General features: G+C 44.6%; 1 pseudogene; it reads left to right on the top strand.

Annotated features, from left to right (window-relative positions):
* LOC115143714 (zinc finger protein 385A-like) overlaps positions 1–17,168 on the top strand; it is an 83,723-nt pseudogene extending 66,555 nt beyond the window's left edge.
* The last annotated feature ends 92 nt before the right edge of the window (positions 17,169–17,260 follow it).

Below are 17,260 nucleotides of genomic sequence, written 5' to 3'. Positions count from 1 at the left end.
ATCTTCTGTCATGATAGTCGTTGGAAATATACTCGGATCACTGTTCAGCGTGATCTGGGTTCCACACCTTTATTTGTGAAACGTACAAAAACAATAAACAGCAAACGAAACGTGCCGCGAATGCAGTGCTCACAGGCAACTACACAGAAACAAGATACAACAAAACACAGTGGGGAAATGGCTGCCTAAATATGATCCCTAATCAGAGACAATGATAAACAGCTGCCTCTGATTGGGAACCATACCAGGCCAACATAGGAACACCCCCTAGTCACACCCCGACCTAACCAAAATAGAGAATAAAAAGGCTCTCTATGGTCAGGACATGACAGTTGGTCCCATGTTTCACCAGCTGAAATAAAGTATCCCAGAAATGTTCCCTGCTCACAAAAAGCTTATTTCTCTCAAATTGTGCACAAATTTGTTTACATCCCTGTTTGTGAATATTTCTCCTTTGGTATTTGGTATTTAGTATTTTATTAGGATCCCCATTAGCTGTTGCAAAAGCAGCAGCTACTCTTCCTGGGGTCCACACAAAACATAATACAGAATTACATAATTCAGAACATCATTAGACAGGAACAGCTCAAGGACAGAACTACATACATTTGACAAGATAATCCATCCACTTGACAGGTGTGGCATATCAAAAAACTGATTAAACAGCATGATCATTACACAGGTGCACCTTGTGCTGGGGACAATGAAAGGCCACTCTAAAATGTGCAATTTTGTCACACAACACAATGCCACAGATGTCTCAAGTTTTGAGGGAGCGTAAAATTGACATGCTGACTGCAGGAATGTCCAGAGAATTTAATGTTAATTTCTCTACCATAAGCTGCCTGCAAAGTAGTTTTAGAGAATTTGACAGTACGTCCAACCTGCCTCACAACCGCAGACCATGTGTAACCATGCCAGCCCAAGACCTCCACATCCGGTTTCTTCACCGGCGGGATGCCGGAAACCAGCCACCCAGACAAGCTGATGAAACTGAGGAGTATTTCTGTCTGTAATAAAGCCCTTCTGTGGGCAAAAACTCATTCTGATTGGCTGGGCCTGGTTCCCCAGTGGGTGTGCCTGGCTCCAAAGTGGGTGGGCCTATGCCTTCCCAGGCCCACCCATGACTGCGCCCCTTGATTGGACATGATTTGGAAAGGCACACACCTGTCTATGTAAGGCCCACAATTGACTGTGCATGTCAGAGCAAAAACCAAGCCATGAGGTTGAAGGAATTGTCCGTAGAGCTCCGAGACAGGATTTTGTCAGGCACAGATCTGGGGAAGGTCGCCGAGAACACAGTGGCCTCCATCATTCTTAAATGAAAGAAGTTTGGAACCACCAATACTCTTCCTAGAGCTAGCCGCTCTGCCAAACAGAGAATGGCCTTGGTCAGGGAGGTGACCAAGAACCCGATGGTCACTCTGACAGAGCTCCAGAGTTCCTCTGTGGAGATGGGAGAACATTCCCAGATGGACCACCATCCCTGCCGCACTCCACCATTCAGGCCTTTATGGTAGAGTTTCCAGATGGAAGCCACTCCTCAGTAGAAGGCACATGAGAGCCCGCTTGGAGTTTGCCAAAAGGCATCTAAAGACTCTCAGACCATGAGAAACAAGATTCTCTGGTCTGATGAAACTAAGATTGAAGTATTTTGCATGAATGCCAAGCGTCAAGTCTGGAGGAAACCTGGCACCATCCTACGGTGAAGCATGGTGGTGGCTGCATCATGCTTTGGGGATGTTTATCAGAGGCAGGGACTGGGAGACTAGTCAGGATCGAGGCAAAGATGAACGGAGCGAAGTACAAAGGGAGATCCTTGTGGAAAACCTCCTCCAGAGCACCCAGGACCTCAGATTTGGGCGAAGGTTCACCTTCCAACAGGACAACAACCCTAAGCACACAGCCAAGACAACGCAGGAGTGGCTTTGGGACAAGTCTCTGAATGTCCTTGAATGACCCAGGCAGAGCTCGGACTTGAACCTGATCGAACATCTCTGGAGAAACCTAAAAATAGCTGTTCAGCAACACTCCCCATCCAACCTGCCAGAGCTTGAGAGGATCTGCAGAGAAGAATGGTTAGAAACTTCCCAAATACAGTTGTGCCAAGCTTGTAGCATCATACCCAAGAAGAGTCAATGCTATAATCGCTGCCAAAGCTGCTTCAACAAAGTACTGAGTAAAGGGTCCAAATACTCATGTAAATGTAGTATTTCCATACTACATTTAGGAAATTGGCAGAATTTTCCAAACCTGTTTTTGCTTTGTCATTATGGGGTATTGTGTGTAGATTGATGAGGGACATTTAAAATATATATATATTTTAGAATAAGGCTGTAATGTGGAAAAAGTCAAGGGGTCTGAATACTTTCCGAAGGCACTGTATATTTTGGGTTCTGATGGGTTTTGACAGTTGAACTACGCTTGAGGCATTTACAAGTTACATTATTCTAGAATCAATGGTTACATATGCTTAATTTACAACTCAAAAAATGAGCAACTGTAGATTGCCCCTTCATAACATTCTCATCCAACATGTTGATTGTGCATTTGTTTTATAGAACATTGGAATAGTTCTCACATTGACGACAAACTACAGAGAGTGTGTGCTGCTCGGCTGCTGTTTGCTGTGCTATTTTGTTTTGAGGGAGGACAGTTATAAAAACTTCAGCTCTAATGACAGCGACAGGCAGAGCAGACATTGGGGATATCAGTGATAAAGGAATGGTAGATAAAGGAATAATTGATCTGCTGAACTGCTGAAGAGTGCTCTAGCCAGGCAGCCAGGCAGCCAGCCAGCCACAGGGACAGGAAGGTACAGAGTAGGGACAGGAAGGTACGGAGCAGGGACAGCACAGGGCTTATGTGACAGCCTAAAGCCATCTATTGAGAGATGTCCAGTCAACACTGTGGCTAGAGTTCACTCCACTGACATCACTGGGTCTCAATAAATAAGCCTGTGGATGACAGATATTGTACTAAACAGTCAAATAGGGCTTAGGACACAACCACAGTGTGAAAATGACAGCAAGGGTGTGAGTGGTGTCCCATAGCCATGCTAAGGCTGCTATTGGGGTGAGCGAATTATGTCACCTGTTACAGATTGGGTATCATTTTTTCCCCAATATACACAGATATCAGATTAGCATTTTGCTCAGGTATTTGGCCTCAGTATCATAGAGGCAAGTTCAAGCTTCTCAGCTACAGTATATGAATTTGCTATGAAGTGTATGAACATTAGTACCTACTGTATGTGGATTATGATGTGAAATATCATGCCATCTCCTCCCCCTTGCTCTATTCTCAGAGCCAGGCAGAGGCCCACTATAAGGGGAACCGGCACGCTCGGAGGGTAAAGGGCATCGAGACCTCCAAGACTCGCCCCAAGGAGGGTGACAAGCCGGCCGCTCCCCCCACTGCTTCCCCCACTCCACCAGGCCCCTCACCATCCAGCCCAGACCCTGACACCAGCAAACAGGGTGCGTGTGCTCTATATCGCACACGCATGCACATGTGTGCATGTGTGTGCGTTTGTATGTTTGTGTGTGCGTGTGTATATGTGTCTGTCTGTCTGTCTGTCTGTCTGTCTGTCTGTCTGTCTGTCTGTCTGTCTGTCTGTCTGTCTGTCTGTCTGGCTGTCTGTCTGTGTGTTAACCCACACAGAGACATAACCGAAACACACACACAGATGTTTCAGTCAGGGACAGCTGTTTAGTCAGAAGTCTGGCGTGAAACAGAATAGAGTGTTGTGGATGCACAGGTGGATGCTAAGAGACGCTTCTGTCATAAATGACAAGGATCAGGTTCCCAGGCATCATTCCTTCAAATAGCAGGCCAGATGACCCTGTGCTACACACAGTGGTTAACCTAGAGTAACATTAAAAGTACTGTGCTGTACTACTGACCTTCTTTTCACTCTCTCCAACCTGAATAACCTGACATGACCCATGTGTCTCCCCCTACCCTGACTCACTCAGATGGGGGAGACAGATGTGTGGCCCCCTGGGGCAGAGTTCTGACCCAGTAGGGTCAGACAAACTACTATACTGGTGCTGCAGGAGCAGGACCACCATTATCGTCCTCGTCATATTATTATCTGGTGTGATCTACATAATATGGTTGAAAACGTTCCATTTACTATTACTATCTGTTCTGTTCACAGGTGATTCCCACCCACATTCAAACAGCTCACCCATGACACCCAGCCCCATGTCTGTGCCAGACACCCCAGACACCCCCATGCAGTTCCCTGTGTGCCCACTCCTGCCCCCTCTGAGTACGCCCATGTCTACCACCTCCACCCCCTCCCCGGCCCTTGGTCCCCCTCAGGTGGACACCCCCATGGTGGGCCGCCCTGACACCGCATCCCCAGCCCCCAGCCCCTCTTCAGGGGAGTCTGAGGAGGACAAAGCCAAGAAGATGCTCTACTGCTCACTATGCAAAGTGGCCGTTAACTCCCTCTCTCAGCTAGAGGCGCACAATAAAGGTAAGGCTCATTCCATCAAGAGAACTGATAACGCAATGTGTAATATTTTTGTCATTGAGAGTTCTGGCCTAGATAGATATTGCCATCTCGGAGGGAAAACTGTTTTCACTATTGTGAAACAGATTATCCCGACAGTATTCCTGTAGGAAATTCTATATTTTCAGCATGCTCAAATTTAGCCACACAAAGTGATACTTGAGCGTTTACAAACACAACATTTTATGTGTCTTCTAAACACCCTGATCTCTGAAATTGCCTCATAAAACTGCCAGCTTACCAGAATATGGCTGTTATGTTTAAGGATGAACAGTTCATAAAACTTTATGTATACAGAGTCAAATAACTAGTTACACATGTAGTCATTTGGGCTTTCCCTATGTTATGTAAACACACTGGGGAGATTCCACATTTGTAGAAGTGTGAGCCCAGCTAACAATTCTAGGGAGAGAAAACATTTTTATAATGTTACCCGTAATGTTCACTTGGTAGAGCACGGTGCTTGCAATGCCAGGGTTGTGGGTTTGATTCCCAAGGGGGATCAGTATGAAATGTATGCACTCACTACTGTAAGTCGCTCTGGATAAGAGCGTATGTACAAATGTAATTTTCCCTTAGTGTTTGAGTGTCCAGTTCTCTGTTAGTTAGACCATTCTAGCATTCTGAAAACGTTTTTAGCATGTTTTGGTGAACAACGTCAAGCAGAACTTATCTAGAACATCGTTAAAAGGTTCTCAGATTATACAATATTAATGTTATAGACCAGTTTCGTGGGAATGTTTCAAGAACATTCCTATTTCCAGTTCTTAGGGTTGGGAGAATATTCCATCAATGTCACATCAAACATGCACAGGGGCCCAGGTTTGCAGGGCAGACAGAAGTTGGCTTCACCTTCTTTTCTTTCGCATGTCACACTTCTGCCACATGGAGGCAACTGTTTGGGTGAACAACTCCTTGCGTGTCACAGGGGCATACAGGAGGTCAGCTTTTTCTTTGCCTGTTAAGCTGGACAAGTCAAGTGCCCTTTCTCCCACCACCACTAGGCTCCTGGCGCGACCACAGCCTTGGATGGCATCACGTGAGGCCCGTAGGTTTAGATCCATAATCATGCATAGTACTGTATCTCATCCCAACCGTCCTGATTCAGGGTCCCCGAATTCAGTCGCTTCCTCCAATCCTCCAGTAACTTTGCCTGGTAAGCCAACAATAAAGTGGTCATGTTAAGTGCTGTGATTGATAAGGCCGAGGCTTTGTACTTCCTATGGAAAATGGAGGCAGAAAAACGTTCAGTCCAGGGAGGGAAGTGCCCGTACTGCTAGCAGCGCCTCGTGTGGGGTGGAGATGGTCAGCCAGTGACGGATCCACCATGAGAAGGTTGCAAAACCCAGATTCTTCCAGATTGTCATTGCTCGGGAAGCCCCTAGCCAGGATATTGCTGGTAAGGGGCTTATCCCATTATCTCTCTGAGGCCATTTGTGACTGCGGGAATGAGCTGCTTAGAGGGGGATATGCTGGATGGGAGTCTTTTCCCATCATATAAGCCCCACAAAGGAGCTTGCCCGTCTATTTCAAGTCTGGCCACAGCTCACTTGCAAACGTTGGGGAGGCCATACTCCAAAAGGAATTCATCAGCTCCAGTCAGACAGTGAGGGGAGGGAATCGAGGCTATCCATAACCTCGCCCAAGCTGGGGTCAGTAGTGGGGGTTGGTCAGTAGTGGGGGTTGAGCCGCTTGTTGTAAAAACAACGTGTAAGCTCTGGCCTTTAGTTAGGCGATAGCTAGCTAGTAGAGACTAAAGCTAGCTGGGATGTGTGGGAACACTACAGCCGTGAGGATAGTGGTGTGTTAGCTAGCTAGCAGCTACACCTGCTAAGGCAAGCTGTAGCTAGCCCCGTGTGGCAGTTAAGACTTTGGGTAGGTGTTTCTAGTTAATACCAACAAGTGTAGGTTTGAACTAGATGAGAGAAAAGTGATAGCAATAGTACTGTGTTGCAGGTTGTAATGCTGGTGTGGTTGGCAGCCCTTTTAGCAAGCTAGCCAGGTTAGCTTAAGCGTTGGGACGAGAGCTAGCCCTTTCTTAGGGTGGTTAGCTTGCTTTGCAGCTAGGTAACCAGGTTAGCTTAAGCCTTGTGGCGGGAACAAGCCCTTTGTGTGGTTAGCTAGCTTTGCAACTAGTTAGCCAATTTAGCTAAAAGGCTAGTGTGTGCTAACTTAGGCAGCCGAAGCCTTGCGACGAGGGCTAACCGAACCTCGATAACTAGCCATGTGGAGCTAGCTAGGCGGAATTCTACTCGAAACGAAAACCTTTCGGTCGGTACTCAACTATCAACAGGAGCTGAAGTTCTACGTTTGGCAGTGTAAAACACACGTTCTGAGAACATTAAGTAGGAAACCAGGAATTTAGTCAAGCTGAAGAGAGCTTATTGTGACTTCAATCACTTCCGCAAGGAAGAGTGGCGAGAATGACCAGTTTACAAGTAGACAATGGACCTGATCGGACAGCTCAGAGCCTCTGCTCTTTTCTGTCCATAAGCAACAATTGGATTAGTGGAAGATGACCAGTTGGCGGGCGGTGGCTCCCTTTATGGAGGAGAGGGGCTCATCTCATTCACCACTTGACCTGTCTGTCTCCAACAGATGGTGTGTGATTGGTTCATTTGAGTCTGTTGACAGGCCCAGGCATATCCCAAAGTGAGACATCAAAACTCGTTTTTGAAATATAACCATGTTCTGGTGATGGGCGTATACTCTATATATACAGAAGTATGTGGACACACTTTCAAATTAGTGGATTCAGCTATTTCAGCCGTACCCGTTGCTGACAGGTGTATAACATCGAGCATGCAGTCAGACTAACGTTGGCAGTATAATGACTTGTACTGAAGTGCTCAGTGACTTTCAATGTGGCACCATCATTAGGATGCCACCTTTCCAACAAGTCAGTTCGTAAAATTTCTGCCCTGCTAGAGCTGCCCCGTACATCTGTAAGTGCTGTTATTGTGAAGTGGAAAAGGCTAGGAGCAACAACGGCTCAGCCGTAAAGTGGTAGACTACACAAGCTCATAGAATGGGACAGCCGAGCATTGAACTGTGTAACGAGTAAAAAATCACCTGTTCTCGGTTGTAACACTCATTATCAGCTTCCAAACGGCCTCTGGAAACAACGTCAGCACAATAACTGTATGTCGGGAGCTTCATGAAATGGGTTTCCTTGGCCGAGCAGCCACACACAAGCCTAAGATCACCATGCGCAATGCCAAGTGTCGGCTGGAGTGGTATTAAGCTCGCCACAATTGGACTCTGGAGCAGTGGAAACGTGTTCTCTGGAGTGATGAATCACACTTCTCCATCTGGCAATCCGACGGATAAATCTGGGTTTGGCGGATGCCAGGAGAACGCTACCTGCCCCAATGCATAGTGCCAACTGTAAAGTTTGGCGGAGGAGAAATAATGGTCTAGGGCAGTTTTTTATGTTTCGGGCTAGGCCCCTTAGTTTGAGTGAAGGGAAATCTTAATGCTACATCATACAATGACATGACATTCTAGACGAATCTGTGCTTCCAACTTTGGGGAAACAGTTTGAGGAAGGCCCTTTCCTGTTTCAGCATGACAATGCCTCTGTGCACAAAGTGAGGTCCATACAGAAATGGTTTGTCGAGATTGGTGTGGTAGAACTTGACTAGCCTGCATAGAGCCCTGATCTCAACCCCATTGAAAACCTTTGGGATGAATTGGAACGCTGACTACGAGCCAGGCCTAATCGCCCAACATCAGTGCCCGACCGCACTAATGCTCTTGTGTCTGAATGGATTTAAGTCCCACGCAATCTTCCAACATCTAGTGGAAAGCCTTCCCAGAAGAGTGAAGGCTGTTATGGTAGCAAAGGGGGGACCAACTCCATATTAATGCCCATGATTTTGGAATGAGATGTTCGATGAGCAGGTGTCCACATACTTTTGGTCTTGTCGTGTACATCAGGAAAGAAACCGTATAGCAGGGGGGAGGATGAAGAGAGAAAAGGAGAGTAGAATTGGGTGAAAAGAAGTTTTTAACTGGACTGAGAAAGAAGAGATGTTAATTTGTTTTAAGAGACAAAAGGGGGTGAACAGGGACTGAATGTGAAATGACAGTGAACAATAGGAATGGGGGGAATGGTTTTGTGCTCCATGACCAGATAGAATAGAGGAGGATATTGGCTACCAAAACTGCTGAATAATCCTGAACATTTTTGGCTGTGTCACTACACCTCTCTAGTGGCGAGTCAATGTCACCACACTTTCTGACTCAATATACTTCGGCCTTATTATGGCCAATTACAATGTGATCTTGTTCACCCCAAATAACCTGGGGACTAGGTTAATTACAATGATAGCCACAAACAAATTATGGTTTAGGGAACATACAAATACAAATATGCGACCTTAAAAAGAACACACATAAAATAACTAAATTCTCACCTGGCTGCTGGGTGACCTAGTGCGGCTGAACGCTCCTGTCCTTTGTCGGCAGGTGTGAAATCTAATTTTTGGCCTAAATAGTTCAAAGGTCAGGGTAGCTTATTCCATATTACAATCATTCAGTCCCCTAATTTCTTAATAGTACAAAAAATACATAAAATATCAACGTTTTGATATTAACAAGAACATCATGAAATGTGAGCCTGAATTAGACTACTCTCCGATGGCATCTATAGGATATTAACTTACAAAATGTACAAACAAAGCACTCTCTCCATGGGTGACAGGTACCAAACACAAAACCATCCTGGAGGCAAGGAGTGGGCTGGGCCCCATCAAGGCGTACCCTCGGCTGGGCCCTAACCCCAGCCCCGAGCAGGCAGGGGGGCTGCCCTCGGACCCCAACACTCAGGAACGCACCTTCCACTGTGAGATCTGCAACGTGAGGGTGAATTCTGAGCTGCAGCTCAAACAGGTGAGTGAGTGACCACCATGACCACTGCTCCAGAGTGAAGTTTCCCCTAGGTACAGATCTAGGATCAGCTGCCCCTTCCCAAATCCAAAACTTAACAATTAGTGGAGAAAATGCTAAACTGACTACAGTTCAGCATCTAGAGGCAACTTTACACCTATACTTTTCATCTTCTCTTGTTCTCCAGCATATATCCAGTCGAAGGCATCGGGATGGAGTCGCTGGGAAGCCAAATCCCCTCCTCAGCCGGCACAAGAAGCGCACAGACTTTGTGGTAATGATCCAATTCTTTTTGTAGGCTATAGCAATACTTTCAATGCCTTTAATCATTCATTCATAATTAAGTAATTTAGCTCTGGATTGCCAAATAGACAGCATACCCTTTCTCTGCCTCTTCTTTCTCATTTCTCATTCTGACCTTTACACTGTTTCTCTCTCTGGATCTCACAGTCTTCTTTGACCTTCTCTAAGGACCTTCCAAAAACTCTGGGCCATGGACTGTTTCCCAACCCCCTGGCTGTTGCTGCGGCGATGGCAGCCGCTGCCTCCTCAAATCAGCTGGCTCAGCTGCGTGCCCCTCGTCCTATTTCTCACCCTCAGAACTACCACCCCCACCACCACCTCCTACAGAGCACACTACAGGGCACGCACCTCAGCCTCCTACGGCCCGCCCCTGGGCCTATGCGCACCACCCATGGGCCCATCCTCTTCTCCCCTTATTGACGGTGGTGGGACGGGGGCCAATCAGGAAGAAGCACACTGTGAAGTAAACAGGGAAAACCATTGATAGATAATCAACAGATGTTAAAACTGAAACATTTGACGGAGGAAAGACTATGCCTGTCCCTCTCCACCTTTCTTCATTCGACAACTTCCAAAGCAAAGGATTGACGGCTTGCAGTCGTTTTAAAGAGGAAGGATGCATGACAGACTCAGATGGACTTTCTGTACATGCTCTCCCTCCTTCAATCCTCCTCCCACATTTAGTTGACTCTGAGATACGTATAGCAAAAAAAATGTATAGGTCAAACTATACAAACTATGGCTGACTCAGTAAACTGAGCTCTGTTCTGTTTCCTGTTTCCAGCACATCTCTGTAGTTTTGGTTCAGTGCTCACCCACCCAAAGCCATCTGCTATATAAGTCCATAATATAAATAAAAAGCACACTAGGTTAGACACAGTAGCTGCCTCTGCTCTTAGTAATGTTTCATCATTCATAGTACAGTAGAACCAATAGTGCATTACTGCAAACCCCTGTTGGGGTGTTCAATAACCAAACCCCTGTTGGGGTGTTCAATAATCAAAGTGCAGTACCTACCTACCCCACTCTGTAGTTCCAGGTTCTAGATTAGGTGCCTGCTCTGCAGATCAAGGCACAAGGTACTGTATGTTTCCAGGTACTAGATATATGTTCTAGTGTTGTGGATGATAGATGTTAGTCTATATATCCTCTGTTGTCAGATCAGGTGAGAGAGAGAGAGAGAGAGAGAGAGAGAGAGAGAGAGAGAGAGAGAGAGAGAGAGAGAGAGAGAGAGAGAGAAAGAAAGAAGGCTTCTAAACCCCACTGTGATTCAATGGAGAAATGTGTAGTGAATGCATCAAGATTGAGGGAAATGTTTTTAAGAAATCACAATAAGAAATTTGAATAATGAATTAAGTTAAAATGGACTTAAACCATTTAACTGTTGTTTTCCTAGCAGACCTCCACTTTCAGTCTTATTGTCTATAAGAAGACAGAGGGAAAGGGAAAGTGGGACATTGTTATGTGCCTGAATCAAATCACATCCAATTTTATTTGTCACATGCGCCGAATACAACTTGTGTAGACTTTACCGTGAAATGCTTGCGTACGAGACCTTCCCAACAATGCAGAGTTTCAAAATAAAATAGTAACAAAAGAAGAAGAAAAATTCACAATAATTAATACAGTAAGTACCAGATCAATATGCAGAGGTACGAGGTATTTGAGGTAGATACAGTGCATTCAGAAAGCATTCAGACCCCATCACTTATTCCACATGTTGTTACGTTACAGCCTTATTCTAAAATTGATCAAATAAAAAAATCCTCATCAATTTACATAAAATACTCCATTAATGACAAAGCAAAAAATTTTTTTTTTTTTTTTGAAATTTCAATTGTATTACAAATAAAAAACTGAAATGCCTTATTTACAGTTGAAGTCAAAAGTTTACATACACCTTAGCCAAATACATTTAAACTCAGTTTTTCACAATTCCTGAAATTTAATCCTAGTAAATATTCCCCGCCTTAGGTCAGTTAGGATCACTACTTTATTTTAAGAATGTGAAATGTCAGAATAATAGTAGAGAGAATGATTTATTTCAACTTTTATTTCTTTCATCATATCCTCAGTGGGTCAGAAGTTTACATACACTCGATTAGTATTTGGTAGCACTGCCTTTAAATTGTTTAACTTGGGTCAAATTTCTCAGGTAGCCTTCCACAAGCTTCCCACAATAAGTTGGCTGAATTCTGGCCCATTCCTCCTGACAGAGTTGGTGTAACTAAGACAGGTTTGTAGGCCTCCTGGCTCGCACACACTTTTTCAGTTCTGCCCACAAATGTTTCATAGGATGAGGTCAGGGCTTTGTGATGGCCACTCCAATACCATGGTTTTGTTGTCCTTAAGCCATTTTGCCAAAACTTTGGAAGTATGCTTGGGGTCATTGTCCATTTGGAAGACTAATTTGTGACCAAGCTTTAACTGATGTCTTGAGATGTTGCTTCAATATATACACATAATTTTACTTCCTCATGATGCCATCTATTTTGTGAAGTGCACCAGTCCCTCCTGCAGCAAAGCACCCCCACAACATAATGCTGCCACCCCCGTAATTCACGGTTGGGATGGTGTTCTTCGGCTTGCAAGCTCCCCCTTGTTCCTCCAAACATAACAATGGTCATTATGGCCAAATCGTTCTATTTTGGTTTCATCAGACCAGATGACATTTCTCCAAAGAGTACGATCTTTGTCCCCTTGTGCAGCTGCAAACCGTAGTCTGTTTTTTTTAATGGTGGTTTTGAAGCAGTGGCTTCTTCCTTGCTGAGCGGCCTTTCAGGTTATGTCGATATAGGACTCATTTTTCAAGCTGTTTAAAGGCACAGTCAACTTAGTTTACAGTCGTGGCCAAAAGTTTTGAGAATGACACAAACATTCATTTCCACAAAGTTTGCTGCTTCAGTGTCTTTAGATATTTTTGTCAGATGTTACTATGGAATACTGAAGTATAATTACAAGCATTTCATAAGTGTCAAAGGCTTTTATTGACAATTACATGAAGTTGATGCAAATAGTCAATATTTTCAGTGTTGACCCTTCTTTTTCAAGACCTCTGCAATCAGCACTGGCATGCTGTCAATTAACTTCTAGGCCATATCCTGGCTGATGGCAGCCCATTCTTGCATAATCAATGCTTTGAGTTTGTCAGAATTGGTGGGTTTTTGTTTGTCCACCCGCCTGTTGAAGATTGACCACAAGTTCTCAATGGGATTAAGGTCTGGGGAGTTTCCTGGTCATGGACCCAAAATATCAATGTTTTGTTCCACGACCCACTTAGTTATCACTTTTGCCTTATGGCAAGGTGCTCCATCATGCTGGAAAAGGCATTGTTCGTCACCAAACTGTTACTGGATGGTTGGGAGAAGTTGCTCTCGGAGGATGTGTTGGTACCATTCTTTATTCATGACTGTGTTCTTAGGCAAAATTGTGAGTGAGCCCACTCCCTTGGCTGAGAAGCAATCCCACACATGAATGGTCTCAGGATGCTTTACTGTTGGCATGACACAGGACTGATGGTAGCGATCACCTTGTCTTCTCCAGACAAGCTTTTTTCCGGTTGCCCCAAACAATCGGAAAGGGGATTCATCAGAGAAAATAACTTTACCCCAGTCCTCAGCAGTCCAATCCCTGTACCTTTTGCAGAATATCAGTCTGTCCCTGATGTTTTTCCTGGAGAGAACTTTTTTGTTGCCCTTCTTGACACCAGGCCATCCTCCAAAATTCTTCGCCTCACTGTGCGTGCAGATGCACTCACACCTGCTTGCTGCCATTCCTGAGCAAGCTCTGTACTGGTGGTGCCCCGATCCCGCAGCTGAATCAACTTTAGGAGACGGTCCTGGCGCTTGGTGGACTTTCTTGGGCACCCTGAAGCCTTCTTCACAACAATTGAATCGCTCTCCTTGAAGTTCTTGATGATCCAATAAATGGTTGATTTAGGTGCAATCTTACTGGCAGCAATATCCTTGCCTGTGAAGCCCTTCTTGTGCAAAGCAATGATGACGGCACGTGTTTCCTTGCAGGTAACCATGGTTGACAGAGGAAGAACAATGATTCATAGCACCACCACCATCCTTTTTAAGCTTCCAGTCTGTTATTCAAACTCAATCAGCACGATAGAGTGATCTCCAGCCTTGTCCTCGTCACCACTCACACCTGTGTTAACGAGATAATCACTGACATGTTGTTAGCTGGTCCTTTTGTGGCAGGGCTGAAATGCAGTGGAAATGTTTTTTGGGGATTCAGTTCATTTGCATGGCAAAGAGGGACTTTGCAATTCATCTGATCACTATTCCTAACATTCTGGAGTATATGCAAATTGCCATCATACGAGCTGAGGCAGCAGACTTTGTGAAAATTAATATTTGTGTCATTCTCAAAGATTTTGGTCACGACTGTATGTACTGTACTTCTGACCCACTGGATTTATGATACAGTGAATGATAAGTGAAATAATCTGTCTGTAAACAATTGTTGGAAAAATGACTTATGTCATGCACAAAGTAGATGTCCTACAAATTATAATTTGTTTACAAGAAATTTGTGGAGTGGTTTCAAAAAACTTCAGACTTCACCTGTACATACGCATTCAGACCCTATGCTATGAGGCTCGGAATTGAGCTCAGGTGCATCTTGTTTCCATTGATCATCCTTGAGATGTTTCTACAAGGTGATTTGAGTCCAGCTGTGGTAAATGCAATTGATTGGATATGATTTGGAAAGGCACACACCTGTCTATATAAGGTCCTACAGTTGACAGTGCATGTCAGAGCAAAAATCAAGCCACGAGGTCGAAGGAATTGTCCGTAGAGCACCCAGACAGGATTATGTCAAGGCACCTATCTGGGGAAGGGTAACAAAACATTTACGCAGCATTGAAGGTCTCCAACAACACAGTGGCTTCCATCATTCTTAAATGGAAAAAGTTTGGAACCACCAAGACTCTTCCTAGAGCTGGCCGCCCCAGGCGCATGCACGCTGGCACGGTCGCCATGTGTAAGGTGTTTCCTCCGACACATTGGTGTGGCTGGCTTCCAGGTTAAGTGGGCATTGTGTCAAGAGGCAGTGCGGCTTGGTTGGGTCGTGTTTCGGAGGACGCATGGCTCTCGACCTTCGCCTCTCCCGTATCCGTACGGGAGTTGCAGAGATGAGACAAGACTGTAACTACCAATTGGGTACCATGAAATTGGGGAGAAAAAAAAGGGGTAAAAGTAAAAAAAAATAATATATATTTCAAAAAGATTTTAAAAAGAACTGGCCGCCAGGCCAAACTGAGCAACCTGGCGGAAAAGGTCCTTGGTCAAGGACGTAACCAAGATCCCGATGGTCACTCTGACAGAGATCCAGAGTTCCTCTATGGAGATGGGAGAACCTTCCTGAAGGACAACCATCCCTGCAGCACTCCACCAATCAGGCCTTCATGGTAGAGTCATCAAATGGAAGCCACTCCTCAGTAAAAGGCACATGACAGCCTGCTTGGAGTTTGCCAAAAGGAACCTAAAGGACTCTCAGACCATGAGAAACAAGATTCTCTGGTCTGATGAAACCTTTACTGAACTCTTTGGCCTGAATGCCAAGTGTCCCGTCTGGAAAAAAACTAGGGTGAAGCATGGTGGTGGCAGCATCATGCTGTGAGGATGTTTTTCAGCAGCAGGGACTGGGAGAATAGTCGGGATTGAGGGAAAGACAAATGGAGAAAAGTACAGAGAGATCCTTGATGAAAACCTGCTCCAGAGCACCCAGGACCTCAAACTCGTGCAAAGGTTCACCTTTGAACAGGACAATGACCCTAAGCACACAGCCAAGACAGTGCAGGAGTGGCTTCGGGACAAGTCTCTGAATGTCCTTGAATGGCCCAGCCAGAGCCTGGAATTGAACCCGATCAAACATCTCTGGAGAGACCTGAAAATAGCTGTGCAGCAATGCTCCCCATTCAACCTGACAGAGCTTGAGAGGATCTGCAGAGAAGAATGGGAGAAACCCCCCAAATACAGGTGTGCCAAGCTTGTAGCGACATACCCAAGACTCGAGGCTGTAATCGCTGCCAAAGGTGTTGAATAAAAGGTCTGAATACTTATGTAAATGTGATATTTCCTGGGGGGGGGTTCAAAGCCTGTTTTTGATTTGACATTATTGGGTATTGTGTGCAGAAACAAAAACGATTTAATCCGTTTTGAGAATAAGCCTGTAACCTAACAAACTGTGGAAAAAGCCAAGGGGTCTGAATACTTTCCGAATGCACTGTATGTACATGAAGGCAGGCTATAGTGACTAGGCATGAGGATAGATAATAGTAAGAGTAAAATAAAGAACAGAGTATCAGCAGAAAATGATGAGTGTAAAACTTTGTGAGTGTGCGTGTGTATGTGTGTTTGTGCTGTGTGTATGTAGTGTATGTGAATGTATGTGAGTCCCTCTTAAGAGACTGGCCAATTTGGAACTGTTACAAGGAGTCAATTGGTTCGTTTGAGCATTCCTCCAGTTTCTGCCCTTACCTTATTCATTTGTATGGCTGTTGTCTAATTATTGTGTCTGTGTGTGTCTTTCTGTGATTGTGCGTGTGTATATTCTGGATATAGATAGAGACCGATCAAGGGCATTATGCCTCAATGGTGACCACTTTCATTCAAACTGAAAGCGACTTAACAAGACTGCTAATTTCCGAACCTTTACCGGAAACTTTAGGATGACTGTACAGTCCCAACACAGTGTGGTATGTGTGTCTTAAATTCATTGTTTCTACACTGTGAACAACAGGGGAAGCCTTAGAGATATCTGATGGCGGCAGGCTCTTCCACTGAGAACACAATGGAAGTGGGATTTCCCTTCCCGGGATGCTCCCTGACCTCCAATATTCTGTCAGCTGAGTGTGGCGTGAGAGAGAGAGAGAGAGAGACACTAATGGAAGATGTTTTGAAGTTAAAAACGATGTCAAAGGGGTTACAGTTAACAGAGGGGAAATGAATAAGGACCATGAACCCGTATCTGTTTTTCTCTCATATGCTTATCACAAGCAGCGATGTGATGTATAGTAGTATAATATGCAATATTAGCTCCAGAGTATTGCAATTAATGATATATTTTCACTTTAAGAGGAGACTGTTGTCCTGCTCTGCCTCATGTGTCTGTATTCTGTACCTAACCTCACCCTAACCCATACAAATGAGCAGGCTTGGGTTGGAGCCTGGTGTCACTGTAAAGTCACCAAACTGTTTCTCATACAGTATAAGAAGGGTAAAAGACTGGGAAATTGTAGCAATACTTTCAGCACTCCTGCTAACGACTTGTTTATTGCAATAAATAAATGATATGTGTATAAATATATTAAATGTTATTTAGGAGAACTGTAATTGAATCATTACTGTAAATGTAGACTGTTTTATCGATGTGAGCAAAAGAGCTTCCTTATTGTAAAAAAAAACGTTGTGTAGATGAATAAATTATTACAAAATGACTGGGGTGGTGATGCTGTACAGTATGTTCATAGAAATGCTATTGTATACTGATTGTTAAGTTATTATGTCTGACCAGGGCAGAGTGAGCTTT

The sequence above is a fragment of the Oncorhynchus nerka genome, linkage group LG15, assembly GCF_034236695.1.
Source record: "Oncorhynchus nerka isolate Pitt River linkage group LG15, Oner_Uvic_2.0, whole genome shotgun sequence".
NCBI lineage: Eukaryota > Metazoa > Chordata > Actinopteri > Salmoniformes > Salmonidae > Oncorhynchus > Oncorhynchus nerka.
Note: the sequence above shows the minus strand (reverse complement) of the source record. Positions and strands in the feature narration are given on the sequence as shown.